This window comes from Ursus americanus, chromosome 28 (assembly GCF_024610735.1).
Source record: "Ursus americanus isolate L20-20 chromosome 28, mUrsAme1.1.p, whole genome shotgun sequence".
Lineage (NCBI taxonomy): Eukaryota > Metazoa > Chordata > Mammalia > Carnivora > Ursidae > Ursus > Ursus americanus.
In genome coordinates this window covers 602,272-614,603 of record NC_142154.1, presented here as the reverse complement: position 1 = coordinate 614,603, position 12,332 = coordinate 602,272, and positions in this window count along the sequence as shown.

Here is a 12,332-nt window from a genome sequence, read left to right as displayed (position 1 = left end):
TTAATGCCAACACCATGCCCCTGAGCAAAACCCGCCCATGGGCCTCGTGGAACCTACAGACTGCCAGTCTCACCCCCTGCCATGGACTCATTCAGTCCCTGGACCCCCCAGGACGGGCTCAGCGTGGGGTCAGGCCTCCCTGCCCTCCTGCCATCCTGGGTACTGTGGGGATCGGCTGAGGGCTAGGGGTCCTGCCCCCAGGCTGGGAGCAGAGGCCCCACACCACTCCACCCAAGACAGCCCCTCCAGGTCCAGCCCCTGTCTGGGAGCCCCCTGCCCTGGACCCTGGGGGTCCTCAGGGAATTAGCATCTGCTCTGGTGGGTCAGACCAGGCTGCCAGGCTCAATGTGAGCTCGTCTTCCAGGGGGGGGGGGGGGGGCGGTCCTCTGTCTCCCCAGGGCTGCAGCTGTGGAGGGAGGGGCAGCCTCAACCATGTGTGTCGTCCATCAGAGGCCTGCGGTTAGCACCCCGGGCCCCCAGGCAGCCGCCTGTGATAAGCCCTGTCCTTCTGGAAGTTCGGATGACCTTTGACCTCACCACGCCCTTAGTGTTTTGGAAGCTGATACATTTCACAGACTCTTAGGGCTGGAAGTCACCCAACTGCTCATTTTACAAAGGAGGAAACAGGTCCCCACCGGGCCATTTTACGGTCTCTGAGACTTGAACGGATATCGGATATCAGTACCCCAATGTTCCCAGTAGCATTAGTCACAACAGCCAACAGGAGGAAACAACTCAGTTGTCTGTCAGAGGTCAGTGGATAACCGAAACACAGCACACACACACAATGGGATATTCTTCAGTCATACAAAGGATTCTTGGGGCGCCTGGGGGGCTCAGTCGGTTGAGTGTCTGCCTTTGGCTCGGGTCCTGATCCCAGGGCTTTTGGATGGAGCCCCACATCAGGCCTCCTGCTGAGTGGGGGATCTGCTTCTCCTTCTCCCTCTGCCCACCTGTGCTCTCGTTCTCTCTCTCTCAAACAAATAAAACTTTTTTTTTTAAAAAAAGAATCTGATTCTTGGTATGCCTCTTTCTTTCTTTTTTTTTTCTTTCTTTCTTTCACCTTCTTTTTTTTATCTCTTTGCTCCTTTGTTTTGTTTCTTAAATTTTACATAGGAGTGAAATCATATGGTATTTGTCTTTTTCTGACTGACTTATTTCACTTAACATAATACACTCTAGCTCCATCCATGTTGTTGCGAATGGCAAGACTTCATTCTTTTTGACGGGTGAGTAATATTCAATTATATACACCACATCTTCTTCATCCACTCATCGGTCCATGGACATCTAGGCTGCTTCACAGTTTGGCTATTGTGGACATTGCTGCTATGAACATTGGGGTGCATGTGCCCCCCTTCTTCTCACTACATCTGTATCTTTGGGGTAAATACCCAGTAGTGCAATTGCTGGGTTGTGGGGCAGCTCTACTTTTTACTTTTTGAGGAAACTCCACACTGTCTTCCCCAGTGGCTGCACCAGTTTGCATTCCCAGCACCAATGCACTAGGGTTCCTTTTTCTCCCCAAATAGCCAAAGCAGTCTTGAAATAGAAACTGATGAATATTTAACAGCAGAACTGAGTTTTGGACGGGCAGGGGCCAGGGGGCAGAAATCTTCAATTTCCTTGCCTAGGGAGTCCCCATGTCTTCACTGAACCTTGGCTGACTTCCCCAAACCTTGGAGGAAGGCATAGCCTGGCCTTGGAGCCATCAGGGGTCAGAGATAAGAGCAGCGACTGTTAGCCGAGGCCCTACTATGTGCCTGCCGGTGTTTCTCCCTTACTTCACAGGGCAACCCAACGAAGTAGAGGTGAAGGTCTCCCACGTCACACTCGGGGAAATCAAGGCTCAGAGAGGCGTGGTCTTGTCGAGTGTTGAGCTGAATCACTATGTTGTACACATGAAAGGAACACAACACTGTATACTAACTACACTGGAATTAAAATTTTAAAAATATTAATTTTTTTTTAAAGGTGTGCAGATTTGCTCAAGGTTACATGGAGAATCAGGGACAGAGCTGTCTGGGTCTCCCTAACGTGCCAGCACAGGGCTACACAGAGTCTCTCAAAACACCCACCCTGTGGATCCTGGCATTTATCAAAAGAAATGTTTATGGAGATAGAAGTTCAGCGGCTCCAAGAGAGCTTTTAAATTGCCTTTTGTACAAAAGAGCGAATCAGTCGGACTGGCTGAGCTAGAGATCTGGGGGACGTGTGCCCAGCAAGGCAGGGTCTGGGCCTCATTAGAGCCCCAGGTGGCTCCTGCCCCCTGCCCGCCCCACTGCCTGGCCAGGCCCCGAGGGTCCACGTGGCAGGCTGGGCCTCAGCTATGTCCACCTGTTTCATTTCTCCCTAGAACTTCCCTGGGAGACCTTATAGATGGGGAGGAGAGAGAAACCAGGGGGCAGGGTGACCCTACCTGGGTTTGCCCACGTGTGGCATGGCAGGTCCCATGTGCCAGAAAACCAGCCCCAGGCCAACCGAGTGGTTGCTCACCCCTCAGGGCTGGCCTACCTTCCTCCTGGGACCTCATCAGACCGAGGGTGTAAGGCCGTGACGTGGGTTCCCCACCCTGGGCCTCAGTTTCCCCATCTCTAAAGCAGGGGCTTGGCTAGAACCTCAGAGGCTACCTCTCGCTTCTCCACTCCTCAAAATATGAACCTATGTCTTGCTGCCCAAACTAACGTCCTCTCTTGGTCTCCAGGTGGCCGCCTCCCTTGGGGCATCGTGAGCAACAGCTGTGCTAAGCCCCCTGCAGGAGCGTCCCCCCATCATCTAGTCTGTCGGCCAGCACGTGATTACTCAACCTCAGCACAACAGCTGCATTTGCAACGGAGCCCATCCACCCCCAGGGAGCTGACGGTGGCTGACAGACCCCTGGTTACTTGGCATTTTCACCAGTGATGGAAGAGCCGAAACACTTAAGGGGGGAAAGTCGGGGTGGGGGCCATGCTCATTAGCAGTCCAGCCGGAGTCTTCAACACCCCTCCAGGCCCGACAACCACAGCAGGGAGGCAGGTCCCTGGCTTCAAGAGGCTCCTACACAGCCCAGGGAGGGGGTCATGCCACAAGGGACCGAACCCTATGGCAGGTGTTCTCCAGATCCCCAGGAAGTGGGGGAAGCCGGAACACAAGGCGGTTGGACCGTGTGACTTATCAGTGCATAAACCAGAGACATGCATGACATTTGTCATGCCCAACACACTGTCTGTGGTCCCTGAGCGCTTTAGAAGAGGTAACTGAAGACATGTTGACAGAGGGCGGGCAGGGAAGGGAAAGAGGGTTCAGACCAGGAGGCTGAGACTCCGGGGGCCTGGCAGTCAGAACAATGGAGCATCACAGCAAAGCATAAGCGAGGGCGGTGGGAGCACAAGAAGACACCCTCTTTTCTCGCAGGGCCAGCCCCCAGGCAGAGGGAACAGCAGGAGCGGGTCTGTGCAAGGTCTGGGCCCCCCCATCTCACGGGGCCGGCCCCCAGGCAGAGGGAATGGCAGGAGCGGGTCTGTGAAGGGGCTGGTTCGGAGAAGGCTGGACGGGGAGCCCATGTGGATGCAGGGGATTCAGGGCTCTCTCCTGCGAGGGCCTGCCTGTCACGCGGGGTTCTCTGCAGTACTACGCAGTGGATATTTGGAGCATTTTCTAAGTCTGTCACTTGAGGATAGAGATGTTTTCATTATAAATTAAACACGGAGCAGACTGCGAACCGGAGAATTTTGAAGATAAAACTCAAGGCTTTAAGGAATGCTTCACTCCCAACTGAATGCAGAGCCCTTCAGAGCTTGTCCATGGAGAAGTTTGGGGGAGCACCACCAGGCAGCAGGGACCCAGAGGGGCGGCAAGTTCAGCTTTGCAGGTTATGGCCCTGGGGCACCCCATGTGGGTGGGAGGCCTCCAGAAAGGGCCCTCTGAGCTGGGCCTTGATGTACGCTGGGGTTTCAACAGGGAAGGATGGGGCTGGGGCGGGGGGGTCAGGAGGCACCAAGTGAGGGAGGAAGAGGAGGCAGGGAAGGCCAGGCAGGGCCTAGTGTGGGGGCACAGTGTGGGGGATGGAGCCCCTACTAAGCAGCCGCAGGGGATGGGGTGAGGCCCCCGAGGCGGAGAGACAGTGTGTGACCGGGCACCTCCTCCTGGTTGCATCCCACATGTGGGAGAGGCCTATGAGCCACTTCCTCTCCAAGAGTTAGAGCCGAGAGCACATCGGCTGCTCCGGTGGGTTTCAACATGGGGTTCTGAACTTGACCTCCAGGCCCACTGGGGCTCTCGGCTCTGCCATTTAGGGGCCCTGGAAGCCTGCACAATTTTCTCAGCCAGGCCTTGCTTCGTTTTTCTCACCTGGGAAATGAGGATGGGGAGGAAAGAAGCATCTAGAACAGGCCTGACTCAAGCGGACACTCAGGACATGTTAGCTGCTAGCATTTTCATTATTCAGTTTTGAATGTGTCCTAATTTCCACTGTGGTTAATTTTTTGCGTCATTTATAAGCTTCTTCTCCAACGTGTAGGATTTTGTTTTGTCGTTACTGGACTGTGATGGGAGGCTGGAGGTCTGCATACCAGGAGTCCATTAGTTCTGTTGTTGTTCGGCGGTTCATGGTCAATCTTTAAAAAGTTAATTCCCTGAACACTTAGAGGAGAGTGTATTCTCTGCCAGCTGCGGGGTTTTACACTTACCCCTTTGATTGAGCTTGTTAATTGTGTTGAGATTTTCTGCACCTTGATTTTTAATCTGTTGAGCTCTCAGGTACTGAGAGGTGTGTTAAAAACCTACCACCACGATCATGGCTTTGCCCTTTGCTCTGATAATTCTACCGGCCTTTGCATTATATAATTTGAGACTCTTCCGTTTTGTGAATATAGGCTGAACGTTTCCAAGCATCTTGCTAGGAATCGTTACTTTGTATTGTCCTACCGGGAGCTGCTCTTCCCCTCACGATGCCTTCACGCCCTTGGACGCCTTCCTCCGAGGTTAGCAACGCCCGCCATCCCTGTCCACTCAGGCTTGGGTTTCCCAGTCCCCATCCTTTTAACCTGCGGCCTGTTCGTGCCCTTGTGTTTAGGTGAGTCTGTGCAAACAGGATAGAGCTAGACTGTGGGGTTGATTTTCAAATGCAGTCTGACAACCTCCAGGAATAAACAGCGTGTGCGTGCGTGGGTACGTGTGTGCGCGCATCCGTGTCCCCCGGCTGACGCGGGGCCTGACACAGGAAACGTTTGCTGGCTGTGAGCTGATCCCCACGAGGAGAATGAAAACACTAGCAGGTGGACTGCGAGGTCTTGCTTACAGGTGAGGGAGGACACATGACCTGCTGGGCTTAGCCGGCCTGGGAAGCACCGCAGAGCCTCCATGCCCCATGGCCAGGCTGTACCTGTGTTTCCGCCTGTGTGCCGGTTCCCTGAGCCCGAACCTCAGGTGTGGCTCCTGGTTCGACCCTGTGGCTCAGTCCCACATGTCTAAGCTGCTGGGCCGCCGGGGCCGCCGGGCCGCAGGGAGCTGGCAGGAAGGTGGCGGGGGGCTGCGGACGTCAGCCAGGAGGCCGGCAGCGCTGCCACCGCACAAAACAGCACAAGTGGGCGGCTCAGAACAACAGCGCTCTATTCACTCAGGTCTGGAGGCCACCAGTGTGGGACCAGGGTGCTGGCAGGCGCACTCCCTGGGGAAGAGCCCTCCCTGCTGCCTCCAGCTTGCGGTGATGCCCGCAGTGCTTGGCTGATGTCCGACCTCTGTTCCCACCTTCGTGGCTCCTCTCCACCGTGTGCCTCTCTGTCTTCACGGGGCCTCCTTATGAGGACACCAGCCTTTGGATGTAGGACCAGGCCCAGTTTTAACCCCATCAACCTGCAGGGACCTGTTTCCAAATAAGGCTGCGCCCCCAGGGTCTGGGGGTGCACTCCGCTGGCCTCGTTGGAGGCTCAGTCCTCCAAGCACGCGCTTTCAAGTAGGGCTGTCAGCCTGGAGCCTTGCCCCACAGGGGTCGGCCTCCTCCTCCTCCTCGCTCCCAGGCCCAGGCCTCCTGTTCTGCTGGCTCCTTTCCTCCAGCACCTGGGGGGGGAGCCACCCCCCTCCCTCACCGTCACCGCCCTTGCGGCTTCCCATGCTCACCCACCACAGCCGGTTGGCAAGAGCTGTCCACATGGGCAGCTTGTCGTTTCTCACCTCCCATCTTCTCCTCCATAATCTGGCTTTCCCCATCTGGCACTTCCCAGGAGGTGGGGATTCAGCCAGGGCAGCCCCACTGGGATCCATGCTCAGACCCAGTTCTCAGGGTCTGGAAGTCCCTGCGTTTGTTGGAGGCCATCCACCCCCCGCAACCTCCAGGTCTGAAGGGCCTCTGGCTCCTCTTAGGAGAAAGCAACTGTGGAAGGAGCGGGCCCTTAGCCATCCCACATTCCCATCACCTGGCAGGTGGGCCAGACGGGCGCCCCTTCCCTACCGCGGCCTGAGGTGGCTCCTCCGTGCAGTCGGCCTGGTGCGTCTGGTTCCCGATGGGCTGATGGAGAGGCCTGGCCCTCACGCCCCCAGGCAGGGCCGATGCACTGCAGGGGTGCCGGCTGCGCAGGGAGCCAGGAGCCAAAACAGAGGCCGGGCTCAGGCACGTAAGCAGAGGTCCCCGGAGGCTTCCCCGGGGGAGCGGGCGGGCATTGAGGCAAGGTCTGGATGGCTTCTGCTGGGGTCCCAGCACCTGGAGGCGACGGGAGGGGTACCTGGACCGGAATCCTTCGTCCTGAGCGGCAAACACAAAGTGCCGGACCGCCAGGCTGGGCGGCGGGGGGTCGGGCAGGGGACGCGCGCTGCCATCTTGGGTGGGGGCTGGGGAGGGAGTCGGCGGCGGCTCCGGGCGAGTGGGCTACCCGCGCACGCGCAAGGTGCCCTTCCGGCCTCCCGCTCTGCCGCCCCCGGCCCGGGTGGACGGCTTCACACCTTCGTCCCCCTGGAGGGGCTTCCGGGGTCTGAGGGTCCCCTCACGCCTCTGCCCCTCGGGCCATCACCCCCGCCCGCCGCCCCCCAGCATCTGCCGCCGGCTCAGCCTGGTCTCCGGAACACCTGCTCTCCGCGCCTGGCTCCTCGGACGGAGGTAAGTTCTCCCCGACGGGCCCTCTCCGAGCGTGTTTTCCGCCCTCTCGGCGCTGCGCGGATGAGCCAAGGGCGGTTGAGGGTTTGGGCTTTGGAATCCGAGCTGCGCCGTGAAGTTCCTGCTGCGCCCGGTCCGGGCTGGGCGGCGGCGGGCAATTCCCGACCCTCTCCCCAGACCGCGTGAGTCGCACGGTGCGCCTCGAAGCCCTCGGTCACTGCCCGCCCCCTGCTCTGCTCGCTCTGCCAGCTCTGGGGTTTCATGTTGCGCTCAGAAACCTCGTCCACGCCGCCTATCTGTGCGTGGATCTCCTCGTGTCCCTCTCGTGCACGTCTACGGAGGATGCGCTTCTCAGAGCGCGTGGGTACCGCGGCCCGCGGCGGCCTGCTCACCGTCCCTCCGCGGCAGGGGCCGGACCGGCTGTGCTTGGAGGCACCCAGGGCAGTTCCCAGAGAAGCCTCGGGAGAGCTGCTCAGAGCTGTGCCCACACGTCCGTCCTTCAGGTGCACCGCCCTCCTCGGGTGAGCACCGTGACGCTGCGATGACAAGCGCCCGTAAGAGCCGCCCTGGCCTCCATCAAGGAAACAATTCGCAAGAACCAAGAGTCAGACGAACTGTGACGCTTTACAGGATCTCTGCTTTGTGGCAAGAAATGACCCTAGAAACAGTTTGCAGGTGAAGAGCAGTTAGAAAAGAACACAGAGGACGTACAATTAATCCCTGAATCACTGCCCGCCTCATTTTATGAGGAAGAAACTGGAGCTCAGAGAGGCAACGTGACTTGCTCAGGGTCACACAGCAAGGCAGACCAGTGGCTTCTGACCCGGGGGGCTCCAAGCTGAATGTCTTTGCCTCCCACACCTTGGTTGGTGTCCACAATGTGGTATTTAGGGACTGATTAGTGTAACTTTATTTTCTTTTAAAGTTTATATTTATTTATTTGAGAGAAAGTGAGAGAGAGAGAGAGCATGAGCAGGGGGAGGGCCAGAGGGAGAGGGAGAGAAGCAGACTTCCCGCTGAGCAGGGGGCCCCATGCGGGACTTGATCCCAGGAGCCCGGGATCATGACCTGAGCGGAAGGCAGACACTTCACTGACTGAGCCAAACAGGCACCCCTGATTAGTGTAACTTTCTACAATATTCTTTAAACAGGACAATTTTAGAAGTGACAACATAGGGGCACCTGGGTGGCTCAGTCAGTTGAGCGTCTGCCTTCAGCTCAGGTCATAATCCTGCGGTCCTGAGTTCGAGTCCCGCATTGGGCTCCCCACTCAGCGGGGACTCTGCTCTCTCTCTGCCATTCCAGTCGTTTGTACTCTCTCGGTCTATCTGTCTGTGAAATAAATAAAATCTTTAAAAAAAAGTGACCATGTAAGAAGCTATTATTTCTGATTCAGAGTGCTTGTGTCTCCCAGACCGCCCCATGGCCTCTTGGGAGAGCACCCCGTGTCGCACTGCTGGCTCCTAGGGCCTGGAAGGTGGGGGCCTGGGCGGCAGGAAGACAGGTGGAAACTATAGGGCTCCTTCTCCATCCTGTTGCTCCCACGAAACACATTCCCCTGCACATGGGGGAGAGATGAGCTGCTTGTAAAATCAACACCATGAAAAATAATCACAGTTCGGCGCTACTGATGAAGCAGTGTGGCTCTTTACTTTCCAAAAAAGTATCTTCTTTGTAAGTGGACAAGTACTCCAAGACACTAAGATTCTTCCAGACTGTGATGCTTTAAAGGAACAGCTATATTGCCCACACCATGAGCCACAGGGACTCTCATTCTGTCAGGCACTAGCTCTGGGATGGCACACCTGCACACACTGAGGTTGACCCAAGGTCCTGCAGGGACTCCTGGCCTGGACACCATGCAGGGGGAATGGCTTTCTTCTTGACATTCGAGCCTCAAGCCTTCCTCCATAAGGAGCGCCAGGGATGAAATTTATGCACAAATGTTTGCAAGGATGTGAATACGGCCCTGAGCTCTGACCACCTCCTCTCGAGTGATACTGAGGCGGCTTTACCGTGGCTCTCCATCAGTATGACACTCTACTGCTGTCTACCAGGGAAGGCATTTAAACCATATGCCTTTTGACTTACCTTTCAGGGTGCATGTGGGGAGAAAGAGGAGAAGGTGCTTCCACGAAGGCTCCCCCCCCCACCGTCTAGGCTCATGGGATTGCAGAAATCACCTAGCAACTCCACACCCCCATGTGATGCATCGTCTGTCTCCATCATTCTTTGTGACCGACCAGTATCTACTTGAATACCTCCAAGGACAGGGAGGTCACTATCTCATGATGCTAAGGTGCTCAAAAATGGGAAAGGTCTGTCCTAACTAGGGACCAAAATATGCTTCCCATGACTTCTCTCCCACAGGTGGCAGGTGCACCCTCTGTGGCCACCCAGGCCACTGCTGCACCCCTCCATCACCCCCACTCCATTATGCACATCTCAGGCCTTCGACTGCTCCTTGCAAACCTCTTCCATGCAACGGCTAGCACTGTCCAAGTCCAAGCGCACTGCTGAATCAATGATACTGATTAGTCGGAGAGGCCCAGGATCTGGAGAGGACATGTCGCAGGCAGGCCTCCTGGATGAGAGCTCAGAAATCTCCAGCCATAGAGGGCTACCTTCACGCCTTCTGTTTCTCCCCTGGAGGATTCCACAGATAGCCGGGTGCCTGTCTTGTAGCTCCCTTACAAACACAAAGGCGACACCTAACATGGGAGTCAGGTTAAGTCCTTAGAGGGCGAGGTGTGGAGGGCACGGTGGGCACACGCTGTGGCAGGACATCCAAATGCTAGACCTGGCGGGGTCCCCAGCGTTCAGGTAGGACAGGAAACAGAGGCCGGAAGGGACTCACCACTCTGGGTCGCCCAGAAGGCTGGTGGGGAGCTCTCCGCTTAAGTAATCTCCACGGTCCTCCTGAGACCCGAGAACACCGGCCCTGACGCCAGACACTGCTTCTTGACGTCATTCCCCCCACCCCACCCCTCGCGGCAAGCGACCCACTCTGCCCCGTCGCTCCCAGTACTGACACGGAGGGAGCCGTCCTTACTGAGAGGGGCATTTCTCGGGGTTCAGGCCTTGCTGGCGGTGCGGCTGCTGAGGCCGCACGGCTCTCCTTGGCCCTGGCGGAATTCGGGGCGCCGCAGGCCGCGTGGCAGCGGGCTGGGGCAGCTGTTGGAGTGTGCAGGGAACACGGAGCTGGCTCCGCGGCCAGCTTGGTCAGCACCCCAGAACGTGGGGGCTCCGGGCCACCAGCAGAGCCCGAGCTCCGGCAGCACACAGGCCGCACACAGGCCGGGGCAGGGGCAGCAGCCGCAGCAGGTGCCCAGCGTGGCCCGCCGCAGCACAAAGGCGGCGGCGAACACCTGCGGACGGCGGAGGGCCGGCCAGCGGGCGTGAAGCGCGGCGGGTACAGGCGTCCACCCCCCCACGCTGGCCCGGCGGCGGGGAGCAGGCGGCAGCCCCCGAAGGACGCCGCGGCCGCGTGTGGAGGGCGTGTGGGCGTCCGCACCCCCTCCCGCGGCGCCCCGAAGGCCCAACTGCAGTCGCGCACCACGCTCACGGTGTAGACGGGCAGCGTCCGCACCTCGTGCGGGGCGGTGGCCGCGAGGCTGAGGTGCGCACTGCCGGGATGGTGGGGGGGGACGCCCGCCGAGAGCACGCTAAGCCAGCGCCGCGCCCGCCCCGCCACCTGCGGGGCCCGGCCGGGCGAGTGCTCTCCGGTCCGCCATCCCTGAGCTGTCAGCCCGCAGCCAGCGTGGGGGGGAGCGGCCTGGACGGCGGGGACTCAGCCCGCTGCACCCGCCCCCTCCCGGGTCCGCGCCCCCTCCGAGCGCTCCAGGGCCCGCTACGCCCGCTGCGCCCACTCCCGGGTCCGCTCCGCCCACTCTGCCCCCCTTTCTCTGCCGCTCCGCCCACTCTGGGGTCCGGGCTCCCTCCGCCTGCTCCAGGGCCCGCCGCGCCCTCTCCGCCGGCTCCGGGGTTCGCTCCGCCCCCTCCGTCAGCTCCGCCCAGCCTGGGGTCCGCGCGCCGAAGTCCGCGCTCCAGGGTCCGCGGTGCCTGCCGCGCCCTCTGGCCGGGAGAGGCGGGCCTGCGGCGCCGCGCGGCGGCACGTCCGGAGCGGTGATTGGCCGGCCGCAGGAGAGCCCCGCCCCAGGGCCTCCAGGCCGTGTTTCTATTGGCCACCTCTCCGAGATGACTCGTGACCAAGTCCCCGGGGCAGGGGAACCGTCACGCGGGTGCCCCGCGTCCCGCCGCGCGAGGCCCGGCCCTCCGCCTCTAGCCCCGCGCCTTCGAAGCCCCCTTTCCTGATAAAGGTGCTTCTCCCCCGCGGCAGCTGTGGGCACCCTTCATCCCCAACCCTATTTTGGTCTGTTCACGTGCCCGGGGTCTCGTTCCCAAGGCTGGCAGGGCTGTCGCGCCTGGAGTGGACACTGAGAGGCGACTAAGCCGGGGGCAGCCCGGGGGGAGACGCCGACGAGTGACCCACGGCGGCGCCGTGCTGAGGGTACTCGGAGTGGGGGGGTGTCCCAAACCAGGGAAAGCGTGGAGGTCTTCCCAGAGGAGGCGGCTTTGCGCTGCTCACAATACTCCCTTGGCCTAATGCACTGCAGTGGCTTCCTCTCGCAGCCGGGATAAAATTAGATTTCCTGCTTTGGCCTACAAGGGCTCGTGACAGAGGCAGACCCTCAACCGGGGCTTTAAAACAAAATCCATCAACGAATCCCGTACCCCAGAGGTCTGGGGTGGAATCTAAGGCTGGGATTTGTAAAGGTGCCCTGAGCAACCCTGCCCACCGCCCAGACCTCCTCTCCGACCTCTGCGACCGCGACTGGCTTTCCCGCAGGCGCACTGGGCTGACCTGCCTCAGCTCTTCCCGTGGGGGCCTCCTCCTCAGCACTCAGGCCTCGACTCCAACGCCGCCCCTCAGAAAAGCCTTCCCTCAACTACCCCTTCTTCACCTCCCCAGGTATTAGTGCACGCCGTGTGTGCAGTCGGCACTCTGCAGAGCGCTAGGGGTGCACCCGAGTTCGGGGAGCGTGTCCTCTGTGGCAGTAGACGAGCTCGTACAAGGGAATGGGCAGCAAATACAGCAGGGAAGGAAGACAGACGGTGAGTAAGTGAGCAGGAAGCTGCAGGAACGTGGGACGGGCTGAAGGACTCGAGGGCCCCGGGGAGGAGGAGACCACAGTCGGCTTTAAGTCACTTACCGGCCATGTGTCCTGGGGCTGACCCATTAACCTCGCCTATCTGTAAAGGA